The sequence below is a fragment of the Odocoileus virginianus genome, chromosome 7, assembly GCF_023699985.2.
Source record: "Odocoileus virginianus isolate 20LAN1187 ecotype Illinois chromosome 7, Ovbor_1.2, whole genome shotgun sequence".
Taxonomy (NCBI): Eukaryota; Metazoa; Chordata; class Mammalia; order Artiodactyla; family Cervidae; genus Odocoileus; species Odocoileus virginianus.
In genome coordinates, this window is record NC_069680.1 from 26,911,250 (window position 1) to 26,934,452 (window position 23,203).

At 47.6% G+C, this 23,203-nt stretch overlaps 1 long non-coding RNA gene across 1 annotated transcript in view; it reads right to left on the reverse strand.

Moving 5' to 3' along the window:
* Nucleotides 1-1,538: 1,538 nt before the first annotated feature.
* The window catches only part of LOC110141512 (uncharacterized), a 66,804-nt gene continuing 45,139 nt past the window's right edge, over nucleotides 1,539-23,203 (reverse strand). The window contains exon 3 of the long non-coding RNA XR_002315065.2: nucleotides 1,539-1,901. This is a non-coding gene — a long non-coding RNA (uncharacterized lncRNA). The remainder of the gene's footprint in view (nucleotides 1,902-23,203) is intronic.

Sequence of the window (23,203 nt, forward strand, 5' to 3'; positions counted from 1 at the left end):
GCACCTCAAGTTAACATTTTCCAAGAGCATCCCATCCTCTTCGTATTTATTATTTGGCTTCAATTACCTCAGTCAATAAAATTACCATTGTTGGTTCGCACCTTTCAGAAAATTTGTGTGCATTAAACACTTTGGCAATATTTATTTATTCTGCCATCTGTCTCACTATCTACACATTCTCAACAGTCTGGCCTAGAAAGCGCCCAAAACCACCTGAGCATCATAAAATTAGCGCATGGCTGTCAGAGCAACGCGTGGAGAGCACCGCTGCTGTCCTGCTGCCTGATTTAATGAGGTTCCGAAAGCATGTGGACAAGGATGCTTTCCCTTGGTTACCATGGAAACAGGACAGGCGCTCGGAGCAAGTGTCAGCAGCATCGAAATCAAGATGAATCAGCTGATGGCTCGTCATCTGGGGGAGGCGGTGACCATGCCGAGGTGGCTCCAGTGTGCAAGTAATCTCGCCCTCCTGTTCCTTCCTTCAGACAAACTCCGAGACAGAGATCCAAACTCCACCCCGATGTTTTCCTGAGCATACCGTGTTGCCATATAAGCTTAGTGAGTCTGAAGGGACTTACACTTTGAGAATTACAAAATTAGAAATGCTTAGAGTACTTCTGTTCTTTCAGATCCTAATTAATTGGCGATCTGTTGTTTTATCTGAGAGGAAATAAACAATTACACAATCCACTCCCACACTTCCTTTCCTCCAGCACGGGTTTATTTTATTCAAAGTCAAACTCACCTCAGGAGGAAACTTTTTATTTTAATGAAGAGAATAGGATAGCCAGAGCTTCTATTCCTAGGGTCTAAGCCTTTTCACACAAAGTCGATTTTCATCCTAAATTATGTTGTCACTGGGGAAGCAGCAGAATTTATAAATTTTAGTGTTAGCTCCATGAGTCACTAAAGTTTCTAAAGTATTCTTGAATCACTTGTAAAGAACAGAAAATAGAATATAAAATAATTCTCTACAATTCATTCTATATTTATGGAATAGTTTTCAGGTGAGAAGTTATGAACGAAGAACACAGATGAGCTGAAACATTGCTGGAGAACTAAGAAAAGGCTTGAACACCATTCTTCAGAAAGTTCCAATTTGGCAGCAGAAACTTGAAGCAGAACAACATTTGGTAAATATAGATCTCTGCCGACTTTTGCGAAGAGGAGGAATCTTTAACTTCTTGGTTTCATCTTCTTAAGATTTTTCTTCCTCTGTACAGGGTCAAATAGAATTCATTAGCCAATTAGCTCAGAGAAAATAAGGCAGCGTATATGCTATTTCATGTAGAAAAAGAGCAAAGTGTTCAATTTTTCTGCTTTTCGGCTGAACTGACAGATATTCTTTGTTCTCTAGGAATGTGATGATTTAGGCTAAAATTCTGCTTCCTGAATAATTCAGATAATTGCCTCAACCCCACACTTTGCTGGAGTTGGAGAGACTTGACTTCAAAAGGCAGGTGATCAAATTAAAATCACGTTTTGATGAACCTTATTTTAAGCTGTTTTTGAAAGAAAAAAAGATATTCACTGCTTAATTAAACATCTCTATGTATTTTGAAAACACAGATGAACCACGCTAAATGTTATTAGTCTAATGTTAAGTGGTGAGCAGTAAAAATTTTCTTTTGAAAAGGGTATGCTTGATATGTTGGACTTTGTTCCATAAGAATCGTCTAATCAGACATTTTTTGTCAAGCAGATGTTAGAGTTTAGATGTTCCAGGAGACAACGCTTTCATCCCGAACCTCAGCAGCTGTTTGCGCAAAGCGACGCTTGTTATGTGGCTCTGTGGCTGCCGGTCTATGTCATGCCGTTCTGTGCCACTGTCCTGAAGAGTTAGAGGGCTGGTTATACCAAGCATTTCTTGGGTCATTGACATAAGAGCATCTAATGTGCACCTGAAAAGAAATTTAAAAGAGTTCATTTAAAGAAACGGTACTGCTGTCAAACTTGCCTCCTGTGGTACTAGAAGAGCTTCATCTTGGTATTATGATGCAATTGCTTACTTACTTTGTGGACATCTTCCCATGCCCTAGGGTAATGCTCCTAACTTAGACTGGTGATGTGAGCACAGAAGTCTTTGCCTGGTGGGTCCATGATTCAACCTGCATCATCTGCACACCTCACCCCAAGTGCCCCAGGCTTGCTGCCTGGGGAGGACATGTACCCCTGCAGGGACAGGACGGACGAAGCCCGAGAGGGAGAAAGAAAGGCACGGGCGTCCGTGGTGCCCGCCGCACAGGCCCCACCTTGGATGAACCCACCTCCGCACCAGCTCCCGGGTGGGCTGCTCACTGCTGCTGTCCCACCCTGAGCAAGGTGGAGCCTGGACCTGGTGGCACCAAACTCAGCTGGGCTTTGACGCTGACCTTTTGGGGGGCAGCTCCCCCTGCAATGCTCAGTTAAGACCACTTTGCATCTTAGCCCCCTCTTCAAATGTCTGCACGATTCCCCCAGGGTGGCCCCTCCTCTCTGCAGGTGATCTTGCCCCCCGGTTGGACAGAGAAAACAGAAGCCCTCAAACCAGCCTGACCTCGTCCATCCTCTCCTCATTTTCACCTGTTTCAATAATAATACCAACAACAGATAATGCTTATGGGCTGCTCACCATGAAGTCTCTCCATGTGTTACTTTACTGAACCCTCATGATAACCTGATGATGAAGGCACCAGAACCACTCCCACATCACAGGCAAAGAGCCTGAGGGACACAGAGGGTGAGACCCTTGCCCAAGGCCACACACACGGTGTGCGGCAGCATGTGACCACGAAGCTCAGGTGCAGAGTTGGCGCTTCATCTCAGGCCCTGGATCCTATCCCATCCCCGCTTCTGAGGGACTCACTCCAAGGGCTGTTTCTGCCTCCTTCTGGGTCATCGGCCTCTCCCTTCCTACTGGCCCCTTCCTTGAGTCTTGCTCGAGTCTTCTACCCATCAACTCATTGTTTAAAAATCCTGGATCCCTCCTCTGTCTATTGTCTTCTCTTCCCTTTCCTTCCCTCCCCCTCTCTCTCTCTCTCTCTCTCTCTCTCTCATTTTCCCCTCTTCCAAACCAGCCTTCGTACAAAAGTCATGAGCACTCACGGGGCCCACTTCCCCACCTCCACTGATTAAGCCCAAGGCAAACTGGCACGTGCTCCCATCACCCTATAGAAATGGTAACCAACAAGGACCGACTACACAGCACAGGGAACTATACTCAGTATTTTGCAGTTACTATAAGGGGAAAGTGAACTTCCCTGGTAGCTCAGCAGTAAAGAATCTGCCTGCAATGCAGGAGACACAGGAGACACGGGTTTGATCCCTGGGTCTGGCAGATCCCCTGGAGGAGGGCATGGCAACCTGCTCCAGTATTCTTGCCTGGGAAATCCCATGGACAGAGGAGCCTGGTGGGTCGCAAAGTGTAGGACATGACTGAAGTGACTTAGCACTCATGTTTAAGGGAAAATAATCTGAAAAAATAGATAATATATGTATGTATAACTGAATCACTTTGCTGAACACCTGAAACTAACACAAAATTGTAAGTGAACTAGACTTCAATTTAAAAAAAATGTTCCTTAGGTTGCCAGTGACCTCCAGTGTGCTGTTTCAGTCCTTTCCTTGACACAGAGTTGGTATTAAGTGTTTGTATGGGCTTCCCAGGTGGTGCTAATTGTAACAGAATACACCTGCAATGCCGGAGACACAGAAGATGTGGATTCAATCCCTAGGTTGGGAAGATCCCCTGGAGAAGGGTATGGCAACCCACTCTATTATTCTTGCCTGGAGAATCCCATGGAGAGAGGAGCCTACAGTTCATAGGGTCTCAAAGAGTCGGACACAACCCAAGTGACTTAGCATGCATGCACAAATGTTTGTATAAAATAAGTGAAGAAATGGATAAACAAGTGAATATATAAAGTCTTGTAAGAAAAACTCAGCTGACTTCTCCCTATTCTGTTCCCCATCATTCTACCCAGCTTACTTTTGCAGATCCCCTGAATTAGCACACACCCATAGCATAGCTTCTCAACCTGAGGATCTGGGACCACCTACTTGGGAATTTCGTGCCCATCCCTGTCCCCCCATCTGCTAAGATGTTCTGGGTGGGGTCCATGTGGACGCTGTGAGCACACACTGGAGGTTGCACCTAGGCACATGACAGTTGGAGGGTGGGTGATCCCTTGTCTGCCCTTCTGTCAATCTTCATGATTCAGTGCTCTCCTTATAAACAAAAGATTTAAGACTATAAGAAGGAATTATGCCTTTGGAAACATTCACAGATACAAAGGAAAAATAAGCGTTATCTCTGGCATGCAATAGCGCTCGTGGAATTTCATCAGTCCTTGCCTTTTGCTTATGACACTTACCCTTTTCATCAAGGCTGTTATTAAAGGTTGCCACAACAGAACAATAGCAGGAGCAATCCAGGCTCAGACGTTTGCTCCCATCAGCTTCCGCCTGGGAGCTGACATCTTGGAGACTGATGATCTATTTTCTCTGCTCCCACTTTTTGGAACAAGAAAGTCTTATTTAGAAGGCAGAATTGCTTCCCAGGCAAATGCAGATCAGGGCATACTTTCCCCTCATGTGAAAACGCGCAGTGTTTCGCCTTCTGTGTAATTAATCACTCTGCTCTTCCTGCTCGTATGTTAGCTTGCCATTTACGCCACACGCTGTGCGTACTTTAGCACATTTGACGACAATGCAGAGAAGTGGGCAGGGCCTTCGAGGCACCGTTCCTTCCACAGATGCCTGACAGGTGCCAGCTACGTGCCCAGCCCCAGTCTTGGTAACTTGGATGCTACTCTCAGATACCTTGCAGGCTAACGGAGGAGATACGTCATGGATGCAGCATCCGGCACAACCAAAAGGTGCCAGGGGCTTTGAAACTAGCTTGTCTGAAAAGCCCTGAATGCAAGAACTGGCTCCATCATTTGGATTTCGGTGCTGAGTACAGGTCTGGCAGGAGACAATGCTCACTAAGCAGGGTTAAATGAATAAGACAGATCAAGTAGTTTGGGAATTCAGAGTTAGGCTGGGATAGGGGAGTGGATCACGTCCTTCCTGGGGTGGGCCTGTGGATTAGGGTTCCCTGAGGAAAGGGACGTGTGGGCCTAGCAGCTCTCACAATCCCATAGGACTTCACTGGATCTCTTTGCTCAAACCTTTACAGATTAAGTGTAAATTCATAATATCCTTGGAAACACAAGTGTCTTTCTTCAAATGTCAACCTGCATATCTTACGGCTTGTATTTGGGTGAAAGGCGTTCTCCACCCCAGTGCCCACCTGCATTCAGGAGTCTTTTGGTATTGATTTCAAAGGCTCTTCTCCTCCTTTTCTGTTTTTATTTATCTTCTCATAAGAAACTGGGAAAGCAGTCTCACTATAAACATCTTGGAAAGTAGAGAAACATTGGAAGAGTTTGAGAGGAATCACCCATAATCCTGCTAACCTAGAGGCAACTATGATTATTCTTTTTGGCATATTTCTTTATAGCATTTATGTATGTATGTATTTTTAACATTGTTAAGCACTATTAAAAACAGCTTCGAGTCCTTTCCACCATTATTAAAAACTCTTTAACTTTTTAAAATACTATGGAATGTGATATGATAGTGTTTGATTATGCAATGACTTAAATTTTCTTCATGTTTGATATTTTGACTGTTAGATTTTATGTTAATATAAATAGAGCTGAAATGAAATATTTATAAAGCACTGTCCACATTTTTAGTTATTTGCTTGGAGTAGATTCCTGCATCTATTGGAATGGTGGAGTCTAATGGAACCAATGGAAACAAATAAAGATCCTAATTAGGGGACTTCCTTGGTGGCCCAGTGGCTAAGACTCCAGCACGCCACAACTAAAGATCCTGCATGCTGCAGGGAAGATCAAAGATTCCGCATGCCACAACTAAGACCCAGCACAGCCTCTCTCTCTTTAAATATATATATAACATATATATGTGTGTGTGTGTGTGTGTGTGTGTGACACACACACATATCTTAATTAGGTACATATTGCCAAACTGCTTTCTGGAAAGTTTTCCCTAGCATTTCCTGCTCCCATAGGGTTTAAGAGTGCTTTCAACACTCCGGTTCACTTCAGGTTTTCCCATTATATACCACTCCAGAACAAACTATTCTAAAAGTAAGCAACTTAAAGTTACAGACATTTTATTCTCTGACAATTGTGTGGGTCAAGAATCCAGGCAGGGCTCAGCCAGTTGGTTCTTCTGCTCCTCATGGTCCCCGCTGGATCACCATTTCTGAGAGGCTCTTGGAAATTTTTATGTCTAAGCGATTGTATTAGAACAGCAATAAAAAACATGTAATCTCAAAAGATAAATAAAATATTCTTAAAATGGGGAAAATAAGTCTAGTTTTTTGGACTGAGGTTTCTTGGCGGTGGTAAGGGGGCATTTGGTCTTGTCTGGAGGGTCCAAGAAGGCTTCCCAACACGGTGTGCACCCTGGCAGGGGTGGCTAGAAGGCTGGGCTCTCTCAGATCCTTCACTGTCTTCATGTGGCCTCAGGGCCTCCTCCCCAGGTCTCTCTAGCAGAGCAGTCAGACCTCTTACAGGGCAGCTCAGGGCACCACAGGTGAGCCAGGGTTCTCAGAGACAGGAAGTGGAAGCCACCGGTGTCCTAGGCACAGCATCACTTCTGTCATAGTCCGCCGTCAAAGCTGTCATAGAGCCCATCCAGGTTCAAGGACAGGGGTCTGAGACATCATTTCTCAGTGGCAGGAATGTCAAAAAATTTGTGGCCACCTCTAAATCAATGAGTCGGACATGACTGAAGGAACTTAGCATGCATGCACTAATTCACTATATTACTGAATATTATTATAAGAAATATTTATTTGCTTACTAATTTGAAAGATTAGATATGGTAAACCAGTGTTTCTCTCACTTTTAATTTATTCCAATCTTTAATTTTTCATATATTTACTGCCATGTGAATTTTCCTACCTGTGAATTGTTTGGTCTTGCCGTTGGGTCACTCCTAGCTTTACTACTTAACAACTTAGAGATGCTGGGTGGGTTATTTAAACTCTGTGAGCCTCCACTTCTTCTACATCTGCAGAATGGGGAGTAATAATATCATCCACCTGAAAACCTGCAAGAGTCGCTGTGAAGCTTAAATGAGAGAATCTTCAAGTGTCTAATCCATGTCTGACTCCTCATATGTACTCAGTACTCACTGGGGACAACTGCTTGTTCAGAATCTTATTGCAATACTCAGGCACCAGCTTGGGGAAGTGCCTATGGAGAGAACGCAGGGGCTGTGGGTTGTAGGGGGGAACCTCGGGCAAAGGAAAAGCCAAGCATCCTCTATATTCTGCTTGATGCCAGTTTACAGCCTCAGTTCCCTGGCACCTCTGCCCGAGGGCAGGGAGCTGACGGCTTGTGAATGGGCACAGTGCCATCCTACGAGATGGGAATGAGAACAGGCAGCCAGGGGAACATGTAAGTGTCCTGCCGTGTTTGTTAAACAAACCATTCCCAGCTGGGGAGCTCTAAAACAGCTGTCAATCCTGATCTTACAAACCCTGGTAACGAGACGTGCAATCATTAACCCGGTTCTGGGAAGAATTACCTTTCAAACTTTTTTTTTAAAAAAGAAATAGCACAGTACACCCAGCAAATACAGAGAAGTTGATTTATGCCTCATCCATCAAATGGAAATACATGCTATTCCATGGGAACAAGACCAACACTTTGAGACTGGAGGTAGTCAATTCATTTGCTGAGCCCCAGCGGAGGGGAACTCTCATTTGTCACTTGCCCCTCCTGTCTGAAGGTGACACTCTGCACCCTGCCACCAGCAGCACAAATTCTTTTAGTGGCTTTTCCTCCCCTTGAGTGATAACGGCCAGGCACACACTCCCGTCCTGATTTGAATCTGGTGGTGCCTGGCCACAGCTGGTAGCCCTGTGAGAGACGTTATGGGCCACAAGCAGACCAAGTATCAGCCTTGAAAGCCTTTGCGCCTCCGGATGTTTTGAGGGGAGCAGGGGATGGAGCTGGGCAGGGCAGACTGGTGCTGGATGCAACACGGAAGGAGAAGCAGGCGAGGAGGACTCAGAGGCCAGGGCTCCTCTACCACCTATCAGCTGTGGGACATGGGCTTCCAGAGCCTCAGTTTCTACATCTGCTAATGGGGACACAAATGCCCGCCCTGCCTACTTCACAAGAATGTGAAACCGGGACTTTTTGGTGGCTCGGTGGATAAGACACCGCCTTCTGATGCAAGGGACTGGGTTCGATCCCTGGTCCAGGAAGGTTTCCACATGCTGAAGCAACTAAGCCGGTGAGTCACAACTACGGAGCCCTCGCTCTAAAGCCCACTTCTGCAGCACATACACCTAGGGCCCATGCTCCGCAGTGAGAAGCTGCAGCCATGAGAAGCCCGCACACTGCCACAAAGGGCAGCTCCTGCTCCCAGCAACTGCAGGAAGCCCATGCACAGCAACCGAGATCCAGCACAGCCAAAAATAAAAATAATGAATGTTTTTTAAAAAACAAGTGTGAAACCCCCCAAAACAGACCTTGTTACTGTGAGACATAATCATAACTGAGGCAAACATTATGCATTCTTTCTGTAGTGTTCTTTTAAAAGGACTTTTACATCTAGTATCTATTTTATTCTTTAATAGCTTTGGAGGGGCTTAATAAATGCTATTTTTCCACTTCACAAAGTGGGAAGCTGAGGTTTTCTGAGTCTGACTCCCCTGGATCATAGAGTGGAGCCCAGGTCTCCTGGTCCTCAGCAATTCCCACTGGAACACACTGTCCCCGAATGGCACAAGGATACACTGGGATCTGGACATCCTTCCAAGGTCCTTGTTTTAGGCACCTTTTTTTAGGTGGGTCAGTTCTAGCCAGGCCTCAGGGAGCTGGCGCTCAACTTGTCCGGCTGCAGGTTCCCCACCTGGAGAAGCTCCCAGGAGCCCAACCCTCCTCTTCCTCAGGCCACAGAACTCTGCATGCAGATGACCGGCTGGTTGGAGAGGCCCAGACTGGCAGTAGGGCAGGCGGCTTGGACAGGCCAGTGCCCTGCTGAAAAGAGGTCAGATTGGTCAAGCAGGTAGAACTGGGCTTTAATATCTCCACTTGTGGTTGGGTAAGTCGCTCAACCTCTATGAGTCTCAGTTTCCTCAAAATTGGGGAAGGTAGATGAAGGGCATGTGGTTGTTGGAGAATCAAGAACACTCGGCGTGAAGTGTCAGCCCTGGTGTCTGGCACAGAGCAGGGGGTATTGTTTTCTTTCTTCTTTTCTCCTTATCTCGCCTCTTTCCTTTCCTTTCTTTCATTTTTTTCTTCTTTTGGTAGGGGTTTTGAAAATATCTCAAATATGAACCAGACATGATGTGAACTTGGTGATATCTAAGATTTTTGGTTTCAACATGGACCTTTTGAGTTTTTTAAAGTCTTTATTGAATTACAAAATTGCTTCTGTTTTATACTTTGGCTTTTTATGGCTGCAAAAATCTTAAGCTCCTCGACCGGAAATTAAATCTCCATCTCCTGTATTGGAAGGTAAAGTCTTAACCACTGGACTGCCAGGCAAGTCCCAACTTGAGGATTTCTTGAGCAGATATGTTTATATTCAAGTTACAGGTGCACAAAGGCAACACTTATGGTCAAGCAGATAAAATGGAAAGAGTCCATTCCACAGCCTCAGGAAGGACTAGGCTAGCCTCAGAGGACAGAGACAAAGCAAGAGGGATCATGCAATCCAACTCATTTCATTCAAGTATTTCTTACTTGGCCCATGGATCCTCACATGCTGGGTAGCAAACTAACCTCAGAAGCCCTGGAAGTAGCTCCAACTTTTCCAAGATGACCATGTGTAACCTGAGTAGATCCTGAGGCCCCACGAGGCCTAGTCTCAGACAGTTTCATGTTAGAGACTATCAAGCAACAATGAACAATCACAAATAACTCCAACCTCCTTTGGAAGAATATCAAAGGAGATCCAAATTATAGTATCTAGAAACACTTCTGAAAACTCTTTTTTCCTTCTTTCCTTTTTTCTCCAGTTCTTACACAATCTCTGCAGGGGTTCTCAAGACTATAAACACTTCACTCTCAAAATTCTGCTTCTGAGTGTCCCAGATCCTTAATCCACGTGGCTTTTAACTCTTCCTTCTACTGAATCCCTCTTCCGTCTCCCCACTCCAGCTTGGGTCTCTCTATCCAGTCTTAGAAGTCTGGGACGTGTGTGGGTGGAAAGACAGAACTCTCTCTGGAGGACAGAGGAGAAAGAGAGGAGCAAGAGATGTTGGGGGGACATGCAGAGGCCGGTTGTGGCAAGTGACAGGGAGGGAGCATCACACGGGGACATCTCATTTATACCGCACGTGCCCAAGGACCAGCAGAGCGCCCCAGCACGAGCAGAGACAAGGACCTGGGGTCCGTGGACTTCCTCCAGTGTGGCTGGCGTGGGAGCAGCACACGAGGGCCGCTGTGTGTGCATAAAGCGGCTACAGTGAGCTCCCCAGGGCTGAACAGACAGATCAGAATTCTGGTAATCTCTTTTTGAATAGAGGTACTGTGTAATCTTTAAACTACCTGTGTAACCAGGAGTTAGTTTTGTCAATTTCACTAAGACTTAGATACTGGATTTCCTAGTGGCACAAATGGTAAAGAATCTGCCCGCAGTGCAGGAGACCAGGGTTCAGTCCCTGAGTAGGGAAGATCCTCTGGAGAAGGGAACGGCAATCCACTCCAGTATTCTTTCCTGGAGAATTTCATGGACAGAGAAGCCTGGCAGGCTACAATCCATGGGGTTGCAAAGAGTCAGACACGACTGAGTGACTAATACACACAACCCTACCAAAGACATTTTCATATCTCCCTGAATGTAACAAAGTTAAAGTTCATCATATTCTGGCTGGTATGAAGCCTTTCCTCTGCTGGGTGACTAGTACCTTCACCTGTTCTAGGCCAGGGGCTCACCACTCACTGCCACCCCTCACTGCTGCCTTCAGTTTGATTTTGCCACCTTGAACTGGGGCATTCACGCCGCTGAGCTTTGATTCAAGAACACTGGCTCATGAATTCCCCTGCCCTTTCACTGACCTTAATGGTCAACGTCCCGAGGTAGAAGCAACCCCATTTGAAAGGCTGGAGGATATTACGCGTACCACTGGACATTGCGTACCACTGGACATTTTTAGAAGGAGGATTTTGGGGGAGAAGAGGGATATAGCCTTTTTGATACTAAACATCCCACATAAGTAACATAGTATATAAGAGTATTTGGGGGCGTGCCTGCATGTGCACGTGTGTGTTTCAACAGGCCAGAAGAACAAGCGGAGGGGCTTGCGAAGCTCCCAAACTGCTGTATTACTATCGCTGCAGTGACTACTATCACTCTCCTCCACGGCTAGCGCACTTTAAGTTTCTGACCTCCTCAGAAGCCCTCAGAGCTCTCTGCTGATATTCTCTTTTTTTCAGAAACCTAAGACCTTTCAAGTGGTCAGGCTATGGAGGAGGAAGGCAGTCCCCCATGGTCAGGCAGATGCGCCCCCCAAACTGTCAGGGCAGCTGCAGACCCCTACTGCTGAAGGGGACAGTGTGAGCTCTGGCTCTGCCATCTCCTGGCCAGGCTACTGGCGTGGCCCCACACCATTACCTGGTCCCACTGTCTGCTTCCTCCTTGAGAAAGGAGGGCTTCAGGCTGGATCCTGTAATGTTAGAGCCAGAAGCAAGTTCGAAGCTCACGTAGCCTAAAGCCCAAGAGGTCACATGATTTGCCCAAGGTCAAACGGAGGACTGGTGGCAGGGCCAGGACCAGATGCCTGCTCTCCTGGTCCTCACTGCCCTGGGCGTCTTTAAGGACTCAACACACAGTAGATGGCTTTTCAAAGCAGCCCATAATCACACCTTGGGAGATGCAGACACTCACCCCAACTCTGCTCACTTCTGCATCTGGGAGGCAGTGCTTTCTAAAAATGCAGTGGTTTCAAGTTCAGCCAACTCTGGAGTGTTTTTTATTCTCTCCTGCCCCCAACATGCTGAACGGTTTCCATCTTCCTACTTCGCCCCTCTCTGTGACCCAGAGGCTCCTCGGGCTCAGTGGGGTGGGTACCGCCCCCTCTCCTGCCCCCGGGTTCAGAAGTGCCTACTGCTTGAGTTTCCTAGGACGGGGCCTTCGTCTCACAGCCTGCTGCCTCCCCAAGCACAGCTCTGCTCCTCGCCCATCTTCACCAAGTCGTGGCTGGCTGGGCATCCCTAGGAAGCCTTCCCACCATCCTCAGCCTACCCAGTTCCAGGTGGTCCGGGAGGGCAGCCTTTATTGGTTCCTCCTATAGAGGGTCCTGGGCCAGGCAGGCAGATGCTAAGATGAACAAGACATGGTGTTGCCTTCAGGGAGCAAAGATGTGGGAGAGACGGACGATGCTTCATTCCCCTGCTGGCCTTCACCCTGGCTGCTGCCTTGTCTCCCCACTGTGCATGGAGTCCTGGAAGGGGATGTCACCTGCCTGAGTCCCTACACCAAGCACAGGTCCGAGTGTATACAGTCCTGGGCCTTCAGCGGATGCATGAACCACTGAGTGAGCGAGCAAACAGGCTCGGCCGTGGAGGTGCGCGCTGGTGTGCGAGGTGCCAGACCACCCAAGGTGCTACCTGCAGACTGACTGTCGTGTTGGAGGCTGATAACCTGTTGGCCATGTGTGCTGATGAAGAAATTCATACTCTGGAGTAACCTGAGCAAACTCTGGCTCAGAGACAGAGGGGTGTCCCTTCCCGAGAGAGTCCTGCTGAAATTTTCACTTCCTGCAAACTTGCACTTTTCTTACAAATCGGAGTCATAAGTTAGGTCCCTCCAGGACAAGGATTCGCATGAGTGATTTATGAAAGGCTTGCTCCCGGGGACCCAGGTGGCAGTGGGACAATTTCGGGACCCAGGTGGCATTGGGACAATTTCAGGACCCATCTAGCCCCAGCCTGATCCTGTGGGAGTTCTAGAGCATGCGTACGCCTGTGATGGCTTATTCTGTGTGTCCACTTGGCTGGGCTGAGGGGGGCAAAGAAAGCTGGTAAAATATGATTTCTGGGTGGGTCCGTGAGGGTTTCCCCAGAAGAGATTAATTGGATTGGCAGACTGAATAAACAGCACCCCTCACCAGTGCAGATGGGCATCGTCCAATCTGTTTAGGGCCCAAATAAAACAAAAAGGCAGAAGTGAAGATATTCAGTTGTGTGTGACTCTTTGCGATCCCATGGACTCCTCCATCCATGGGACTCTCCAGGCAAGAGTACTGGAGTGGGTTGCAATTTCCTTCTCCAGGGGATCTTCCTGACCTGGGGATTGAACCCAGGTCTCGCACACTGTGGGCAGACACATTACCCTCTGAGTCACCAGGGAAGTCCCGAAAAGGCAGAGGAAGGGCACCTTCTCTCTGCAGCAGCTGGAGGTCCATCCTCTTCGGCCCTCAGGCACTGATGCTGCTGGTTCTTGAGTCTTCAGACTTGGACCAGAACTCACACAACCAGCCCCCTGGTTCTCAGGTCTTTGGACTCAGATTGAATTACACCACCAGTTTTCCTGGTTCTTCAGCTTGTAGACAGCAAATCATGGGACTTCTCAGCTTCCATAATTGTTAGGGGAAACACTGACTGAAACCGTCCACCCTGGTTGGGCACCACAGTTATTTTATGACAGGAGGTCCTGGTATGGAACACGGAACTGACAAGCCACCACTGACTGGAAGAGTTCAGGAAAGGTCAGAAGGAGAGAGGAGACAGCAGCCCACATGTCCTACCAACCTCCTGGAATCCTCCGCGCCGGAATCCATCTTGGCTGAGCAGTGTGGGTCCCACCAGGAAGGGTCAAGTCAGAGTGATTGGCCAGAGACACCCAGGAAACCAACCCCATCACTATGAAACCTAAGACTGCGAGCCACGTGGCAGAGCAGTTCTCCTGGGTTACCCGCTGCTCTCTGCCTAGGTGCCCCTTCCCCATAACGTCTCTTGCTTTGTCAGCCCACATGTCGCCTGGACTATTCATTTAGTGAGTGTTACACAAGAGCCTACCTTCAGACCTTGAAAAGGATCCTCCTTCCTGCAACGTAATCATCTGAACAACTTTGGTAATAAATCTCCTCATACCTGTATCTGTATCTACATCTACAGATCTGTATCTCTACCTATACCTCTATCTCTACATCTGCTGGTTCTGTATCTCTGGAGAACCAGAGATGACTAATGCATCGCAGAGGTGAACCCAGGGGAACATGACCTCAAAGGCCCTTTTGACCCCAGTACCGGCAGACAGGCCTCTCAAGGAGACAGGCCAGGAAAGCCAATAGCCAGGAGGCTGGGGGTTTGGGAGGGACAACTACACCTTGTGGGGACAAGACTGTTTGAAAGCCCTGGGCTGGGTGACCCCTCGCTTCTATTTTTATTTCAGAGTCTGTTTAACTGGCAAATGCTGAGAGCCATATTCAGCCTCCTACATGCCGAACACCCTGTACACATCCTGCAGCCTCACCGTCTGGCTGGATGGTGAAGGTCAATGCCGTGGGCACGGCTGAACCCAAACACAGGCTCCTAGTCCAGTTCTAAGAGGGACTCTACCCGTGCCCTCGGGTCCCCTGCTCGCGACTTTATCGCCCTGTGTCGGAGCGGGCGGGGGTGGCTCCGTTATTCCAAGGAGGCAGAGAAAGGTCTTAGGACCAAAGCAAGCCCCTGAGACACCTTCTAAACTGCTGAAGACCATGAACAGGCAGGTTGTCATGGAAGCCCCGAGGGCTGGGCACGCAGAGATTGGCGCTCTCTTTCCTTCCTTGTGAGTTCATGTCTAGAAGACATTACTGTTTAAAAAAATCATTAAAAGCTCTATTTATGGAATGCCTTGGCCAAAACATTTTAGTAGGACATACCGTTCGCCTCACTCCCTGCTGTCTCCGGTTCTCAGGAATAAAAGTGTTTTTCTCCAGAAAAAAATGAAGGCTAATGTAAGAAAGAAGTGCTCGGGGAATTATACCACTTAACTAACTTCATAAGTGTTTACAGCAAACACAGCCTCAGTGGAAACTTTGGAGGGGAAGAGGAAGCCTTTCAAAGCCTTCATAAAAGGTAGCGGAACCCCCACTGACACCGGGTGGAAGGCGGGGATCACAAATAAAAGAGCATCTCAACATTCAAAAGAAGGAAGGATAGCTGGAGGGGGTGAGGGGAGGCCGAGAACACATGAAAAAAGACATCGTTCCCACTTTGCTGATTACAGAGATCAACCAAATCCTCCCACGCCGGAAAGAACAAAGTAGTCATTTCTAGCAACCCCAGAGCAGAAGAAGGGGATATTGGCAGAATCCCTTCTTATTAAGGAGCAATTAAGTTATTAGGCGATTTCAGAGAAGTTCCAAGGGAACAGAGCCATTTTGTACGTTACAAACCACCTCTGAGTCCTTCACAGAATCGTAAGATACAGCACCGTTGCGTTACTTGCTATTTCTTGGCTGTTGTGTTCATTCATTCACTCAACAAATATTTATCTAGTAGACTTCTATCTACAGGCCATGGAAAACAATTTTACGGACCCAACAAAATCCTGTAGAAGGTAGAATCCAATCTGGAATTAGAAAGCTACATTCTAGTCCCCATTTTGTGGGGTGTGTGCTTTTCCACAGGCATCTCAAACTCCAGGGCTTCAGATTTCTCACCTGTAAAACCATACTCTGATATAATGTTTCACATTATAGAAATGGCTAGTAAACCATAAAGTCCTTTACGAAGGTTAGTTATTATTTTTGTAAAGTTCCCTGATGGGATGAGGTGACCACACATCCTTGTTTGTCCAGAAAAGCCCCAGGTTGCATCTGTCTTCCCAAGCCCTTTTCACTGTAACGGGCGTCCCAGTTTGGTGGGTGAATTATACACTCTCTCACTGGTAGGATCACCTGTGCAGGAGAAAACCATGAGCAGAGGACCAGAGTTCCCATGAGACTGTTCCGTCGCAGGAAATTCCCATATCTCACTAGCTCTTCACCAAGGCTCCGTTCTGCCTGACAGTACCGGCTCTTTTTGAAGTTGTGACCAGCTCAGGTGTGAAAATTAAATGGGTTCACAGAAATGAGTGCCCTTCTGCACACTTGCAACAGACGTTTCCAAAATGAAAAGAAGGGGGAATAAAGTGATTCACGGAACTCCCATTATGAATGCAGGATCTGCACATAAGGAAATGTTTTCCTGTACAGAGTCATTCTTGAGTTCATAAACTGAAATATTGTATTTCAAGGCATCGACAGGAAGCACACAGCACTGGCTGAGGCTGGCAGCAGCTGAAACCCAGGAGATTTGGGGCTTACCAAGCGGAATCAGGCTGCTGAGTTGTGGTCGCTGGGGGACACTGCCGAGGCTGGGTCTTGGATTTCAATTCCTGGCTCTCCGGCCCTTGGCTGGGTCTCCCAACCCCACTGGCTTCTGCTCCTGACTTGGGGCATGGGTATGGCTAGACGCTGCCTCCTCGTGCTGCTCTGAGTGCTAGGAGGCCTGGCCTGTAGAGATCTGACACGGCCCCAGACATGTGGCCAACTGTCTGTCAAGTGTGGACAGGCTTGTTCTCAGCTCTGCTGCTCCCAACTGAGTGGTCTGCGGGGGCTTCACGAGTAAGAAAATACATGGCAGAAGTCAGGAGCCAGTCCCTGCTATACCCCTCTTCTCTGGCCTTGATGAGAGCTGACCAGAACAGAGCCTTTCAAATGTGGTCAGTGAGTTTGCATCTTATCTGCATCAGTTAGCCACTGCCCCAATAATGCTGTGTAACAAACTATCCCAACCCTCTCCAACGTGTTGGTGAGCTGGTGTCAACGAATCTGCTTCCGACTGCTCTGGCTGGGGGGATTTTGGTGGTAGTTCTGCAAGGACCTGTGTCTCTTCCTCCTGCTGCACTCAGGGCTGATCCATAGGATGCTCCTCGGATGTCAATGACTGGGGCTGGAGGGCCCATGGAAACCCTCCAGGTTTCCCAAGGTCAAGGTTCAAACCAGTCACTGTCACTTCTGCCCATATTATCATTGACCAGAGCAAGCCATAACATGTGTACGTGCCAAGTTGCTTCAGTTGTGTCCAACTCTTTGTGACCCTACGGATTATAGCCTACCAGGCTCCTCTATCCATGGGATTCTCCATGCAAAAATATCGGAGTGGGTTCCATGCCCTCCTCCAGGTTACCTCCCAGCCCAGGGATCAAAACCGTGTCTCTCACATCTCCTACACTGGCAGGCAGATTCTTTGCTACTAGCGCCATCTAGGAAGCCAGCAAGTCATAGGGCCAAGCACAAAGTCAACACTCTCCCAAAAGGGCCATGACAAGAATGTGGTGGGAGAGAGGAGCAAAGAACTGGAGTCAATTTGCAACATTTCATCTTTTGCAGAAAAGGATGGAGCAAATTCTGAACACCGCTTATAGGCTAGGACTCGTTTCAGCTTCAAGAAATCCTCTGAAGTAAGTAATTACTCTGTTTTATAGATGAAGAGACTGAGGACTAGGACTGAATCAATTAGCTTTGCCATATAACAAAGCACTCCCTAATTTAGTGTTTAAGCATCACCGTTTATCCAGCTCACAACACTGCCCGTCAGCAAGTGGGGCAGGGCTAGATGGACTCTTTTGAGCTGATCTCAGCTGAGACCCGTATGCATCCGCGGTCAGCTGGCAAGTTGGCCGGAGACTGCTGGTCTGAAATGGCCTCACCCACCCATGTGGTGGTTGGCTGGTCATCAGCTGGGCAATAGAGATGGCTAGGCCATGTGTCTCCTCATCCAGCAGGCTATGTGGGGTTTGTTTACACGTGGATATACTGGTTCCAAAGGTAGCAAGAGAGCAGTCCCAATGTGCAGGCACTCTCTCTGCCTTCACTGGCTTATTTGCTCATGTCCCAGAAGCCAAAGCAAGACATGCAGCCAGCCAGAGCCAGCGAGGGAAGGGACAAGCCACGGGGTAGACAGAGGAAGTAAAATAACTAATGCCCATTTTGGTAATCTATACGAGTACCTTGCTCGGGGCACACAATAAATACGAGGCAGGCTTCCTTCTCTGCTGCTTTGGGCTGACAGGCATGTGGTAAGCACAGTCTGCAAGTCATCTGAGTCTCTGATGGGTTCCAGACATGCATCACCTCCCACGAGGCCACATAAACTGCCTGATCCTCACTGGACTCATACACGGCCCAAGAGGCTTGTGCTGCAGGAGTTAAAATAAAAATTAACCAATAAATGTATTTACAGGGCCTTTGGAAAAACGATGTGAATGTCTTAAAAGTAAATCTCACTTTCAGAAAAAGAAATCTTGCATATTTGATTCCAGATAAATTCTCCAAAAGGCATTTTTATAAACAGAAGCAGGAGCTTCTGCTGGTCTATGCCCTCACACTCCGATAGGGCACCCACTTGTCAGGCTATTACTGAGTCTGGTTTCTAAAGAACTGCCTAGAATTGGCTAACCATGCCCAGGTCTTAGCATCTGAGCTTTTACTGTGTAAATATGTTCAAATGCACTCATCCACTTTGCATCATATATCTGGAAAAGGGCAAAATCATTCTCCAAATTGGAGGGGACGCAGAGTGGGGGAAAATGTGTTCAGTGTTACTGCAATTAGTCACGCTTTGGAATATCCTGGGGAAAGTCTACTCTCCAGTTATTATTGACATAGTGAAGTGGAGGAGGTTAAAAAGAAGTCTGCAGGCACCCTTAATTAACCTCGCCATTATTTTTATTTCCCCGTGCATTTTCCTGACGGATGGGAGATCACGGGGTCAAACCCTGTTAGAGCGGCCGGTATCCTGGCGGTCCCTGAGCCCCAGCCTCCTGCTTTCCAGAGATGGAAGGAGCTGTAGGCAATCTGCACCATCAAAGTGGGCCACCCGGGGGGGCAGGTCCCAGCCCACTGCATCTGTGAGGCGGTTCCTCCTCCAAAGCCTACCCATCCTCCAAAGGCTGCTCATGTGCTCCGTCTCCAGGCAGCCTTCCTGGAATGGACTTCTCTTTCCTCTGTAACTCTCAGCCCTTTCCTGGCACCTCCTAACAGCGGATGAGAGGGTATTCTGCCCAGTTCCAAGGTTTAGGAGGGAAGCATTTACGAACCCTGCTGCTCACAGAGGCTGGCCTCACTGGTGACTGCCTTTGGCTGCGGAGAACACTGGCTCAAGGTCACACGCCTCGGAGAAGCCTCAGCCCCTCACTGGCTGAGACCAAGTCCAGCCCATTTCCCTCCATTTGGGCACATTCTGGCTTCAGAGCTCCTGTCGGACCGTCTGGGGCCGGGGCTGCCCCTGCACGGTGGGCCGCTTCCCCTGTCCCATCCCTGCCTCCTGAGACCTCGCTCCCAGGGACACCGCTGCATGCAACCCTCCCTCTCAGAGTCTGTTTCCAGGGCATTCGACCTGGGACGCACCTCCATGGCTCCCGATGTTTGTTTGCCAGCTGGGAGTGCTGGAGCTGAACTTAACACTGTTTTGCTATACAAATTAATATGTATTATATATTCTTATATATTATATATATTTTAATATATTTTATATATATTATATAATGTTATATATTATATATTTTTGTTTTATATTATATACATTAATGTTATACATTGCTATATATTACATTATGTTACATAAATATATATTGTTATATTATGTATCTGTTGTATATTTTTATATATGTATTATATATATTATATATATATAAATTTATATAACAAAACAGTGTTAAGTTCAGCCCCAGTGCACCCAGTTAGCTAACAAGCATATTATATATAAATAAATATTTATTTTTCTGAAACCTTGATGGCTAAAAATGAGAACTGCAATTTTAAAGTGGCCCACCGTTTCTTCCTTACCCACAGGTGGGGTCTGACCTTGTCCCTGGGAAAAGACTGGGTGTCTGGTCGTTTGGGGGTGGGAAGGACATGTCAGTCTCCCTGTGGTCACACATCATGGAGCCCCAAGCCTGCTCTGATGCCCCAACATGATCAGACTCCATGAGCTATTGTGCCAGGAGGTCTCTGCCAGGCAGGGAGCTGCATCTTGTCAGGGAAATCAGTCGGGGCATGGGTTTCTTTCCTTCTCTGGGTGGAGAGGAAGCACATAACCTTGAATCGAATCTCATTAGAGGAAGATGACGAAAGCCATCTCTCACTTCTGGGAGGAGCTGGCTGCCTCTGCCCAGCACAGCCATCAGCAATGGACATATAAGGAGAGAGAGAATCAAAGGGGGCCCCCACCAAGGGCATGTCCGTAGAGTCTAGGAGATATTAGTTCTGGGGTCTATTTAAAAGTTTCCTTCCTCTACACTGTGGCCCTGAAGTTACCTCCAGCCCTCCATAGCCATGTAGACACAAGGCAGGAGCCTGTACTGGGTGGAGAAGGAGTGCTCCAGCAGACTGGGCAATGAGAATGACCAGGGGGTGGATGTGGCCAGCCAAGACGGCAAACTGTAATTCAGTCAGATCTGTGGGAGCAGAGGGCTGGATGAAAACAGGACTTGCTAGCTGGGCACTGATGGAGAATTGGATCTGTGGACTCTGGCTGGTGAGCTGTGTCCTTACTCAAGGTCATAAGCTCCTTGAGAGCAGGACGCATGCCTCATTCCTTCCTTGGGTCATCCTCATTGCCTAGTAGGGTGTTTGCACGTGGTGGGACCTTCAAAGACATTCGTATTTGGATTCTCAAGCAATCTTGCATTATACAGAGCATAGTGATGCTGTCTATCCAGGGTCCCAGAGTGAGTGAGTGGCAGAGCCTGGGCTAGAACTTGGATCTCCAGATCCTTGGGTCTGGGTTCTTTCCATCTGGCCATCCTTTGTTGCTCGGGAACTATGAGTGCCCTGAGCACAACTAGATTCAGCTTCAACCTCCTGGAAGAAAATAGTGGGTTCACCCGAACTAAGGATACATGGCTGAGCACCCAATGGCCAGCAGTCCCAGCCCACGACCTGTGATGGGCAGAATTCTGAGATAACCCTCGCTCTCAGGTTCCCTTCCTGTGTATATGATGTGTAAATGATGAGCTATAGCACCTACGATCATGGTATGTGATGTGGCAGAGGGATTCTGTGGTTGTAATTAAGGTTGCTGATCAGTTGATCTTATGATGGGAGAGTATCCATTTGTACCTAAATATAATCTGAGACTTTTCTCTGTCTGGTGGGCAGATAGTGAAATGAGAGAGATTCAAAGCGCAAAAAAAGATTCAGTGCATCATTGTTGACTTTGAAGGTGGAGAGGGCCACATGCAAGGACTGGAGAGTAGCCTGTATGAGCTAAAAGTCAGTCACCCTGGCCAACAGTCAGCAAGGGCATGGGGACCTCAGTCCTACAACCACAAGGAATGGAATTCTGTCTACAACCTGAATAACAGATTCTTCTCTAGAGAAGAGCCCAGCCAACCGACACCACGGTTTCTCTTTTCAGACCCTAAACCAAGTCCAACTGAGCCCAGGGGACTTCTGCTTTGAAACTGTGAGATAATGGGTGTTTTTCTAAGTCACTGCATTTGTGGAGACTCTTTACAGAGAAACTGAAGACTGAGAGGGTCTTCTTTGAAAGCTCTCTGCAGTAGGTTTTCAAGCATGATAGACTATGGATGAATTCCTGTTCTCAGCTGTACAACCTCTGAGCCTCGGGTTTCTCATCTAAGTGATGGAAATAACACTGGCCTTTCTGAGTGGCCCCATTAACTGGAGTCTGTGGTGGGTGGCTGCTCTTTGGGGAGCCCTTAACCATTCAGCACCTCCTCAGCTGTCTCCTGGTAAAATAAAAAGTGAAATCGCTCAGTCGTGTCCGACTCTTTGCGACCCCATGGACTGTAGCCTACCAGGCTCCTCTGTCCATGGGATTTTCCAGGCAAGAGTAATGGAGTGGGTTGCCATTTCCTTCTCCAGGGGATCTTCCTGACCCAGGGATCGAACCCAGGTCCCCCGCATTGTAGGCAGACGCTTTACCGTCTGAGCCCCCAGGGAAGTCCAATAGGCCTTGGTAAAATAGGGCCCCACCAATACTCATCTTACCATTGCTCTAAAGATCGTATCTCATGAGACAATTGACAGAGGGCACAACACTAGGTTCTCTATTTACACCACCAGCCTGAGCACAAGCCATACATCACCCACCCAGCAACAGGCCATAAAGGACCATTTCTTGCTAGCATATTATCAAACATCATCACTATTGTGTATTTTTTGTTGTTTAGTTGCTAAGTCCAGTCCAACTGTTGCAACCTGAGGGACTATAGCCTATCAGGCTCCTCTGTCCACGGGATTTTCCAAGCAAGCATATTGGAGTGAGTTGCCATTTCCTTTTCCAGGGGATCTACCTGACCCAGGGGTTGAACCTGTGTCCCCTGCCTAAACAGGAGAACTCTTTATTACTGAACCACCAGGGAAGCCCTTTATGTAGCTTAGGACCCTCTAATTAATAAACTTATTGAAAGTTCAAGAAAAATTTCCTAAATATCATATAATCCTCTTGAGTAGGAAAATACTTCAATGCAATGTAATACTTCATTTGCATAAAAAAATTAGACATCAAGAAAGTTCAGAGGAGGTCTTGGGCTTTGAGCCTCTCTCAGCAGTGAGCACAGCTTGTTATTTTATCAGGAAAGCATCTTCTCCAAAGAACCTCCACCACCAAAGAGTTTTTGCTGTAAGAACGCGTCAAATCAGAAACTATGTTGTCATTCATCTTTTCCTTCAGATTCCATCGTCCCACAGGGAAAGCTCCTAACTAAGACACGGGCAGGCAATAAATTAGGAGAAGCAGCTGACACGTCAGCATGAAGAAGCCACCCGACCAGCGGAATCGACTGCTCCGGGTGTAACTGTCTCCCACTCGATGCGCCATATCTGAGTGCCCGTGATTCATGGGTGCCCCGATCACGGGCCCCCTGTTATCTAATAGATTTCTGAAGTTTTCCACCAAGCATTTTATTTTAAATGACAGTTATTTCTATTAATGGGTGGGCCCTGTCAGTTTCCTGACCCCGGTCGGGAAGGATGTCTTTCTGTTCAAATGGCAGTCATCATTTCTGTGAAGTGATGCATGTAAAGGAGGCAGCCGGTGCAAACACCTCGCACGGGGCTGTCACTCAAGCTGACATCTCCATGTCGGAGCGCTTTCTCCAAGTTTTCTCCATGTGACCTGCAAGTTAAAGATCAGGGGGCTCCCTTCATCCAAGCCATCCATGTGCCAATCATCCTTACCTAAAA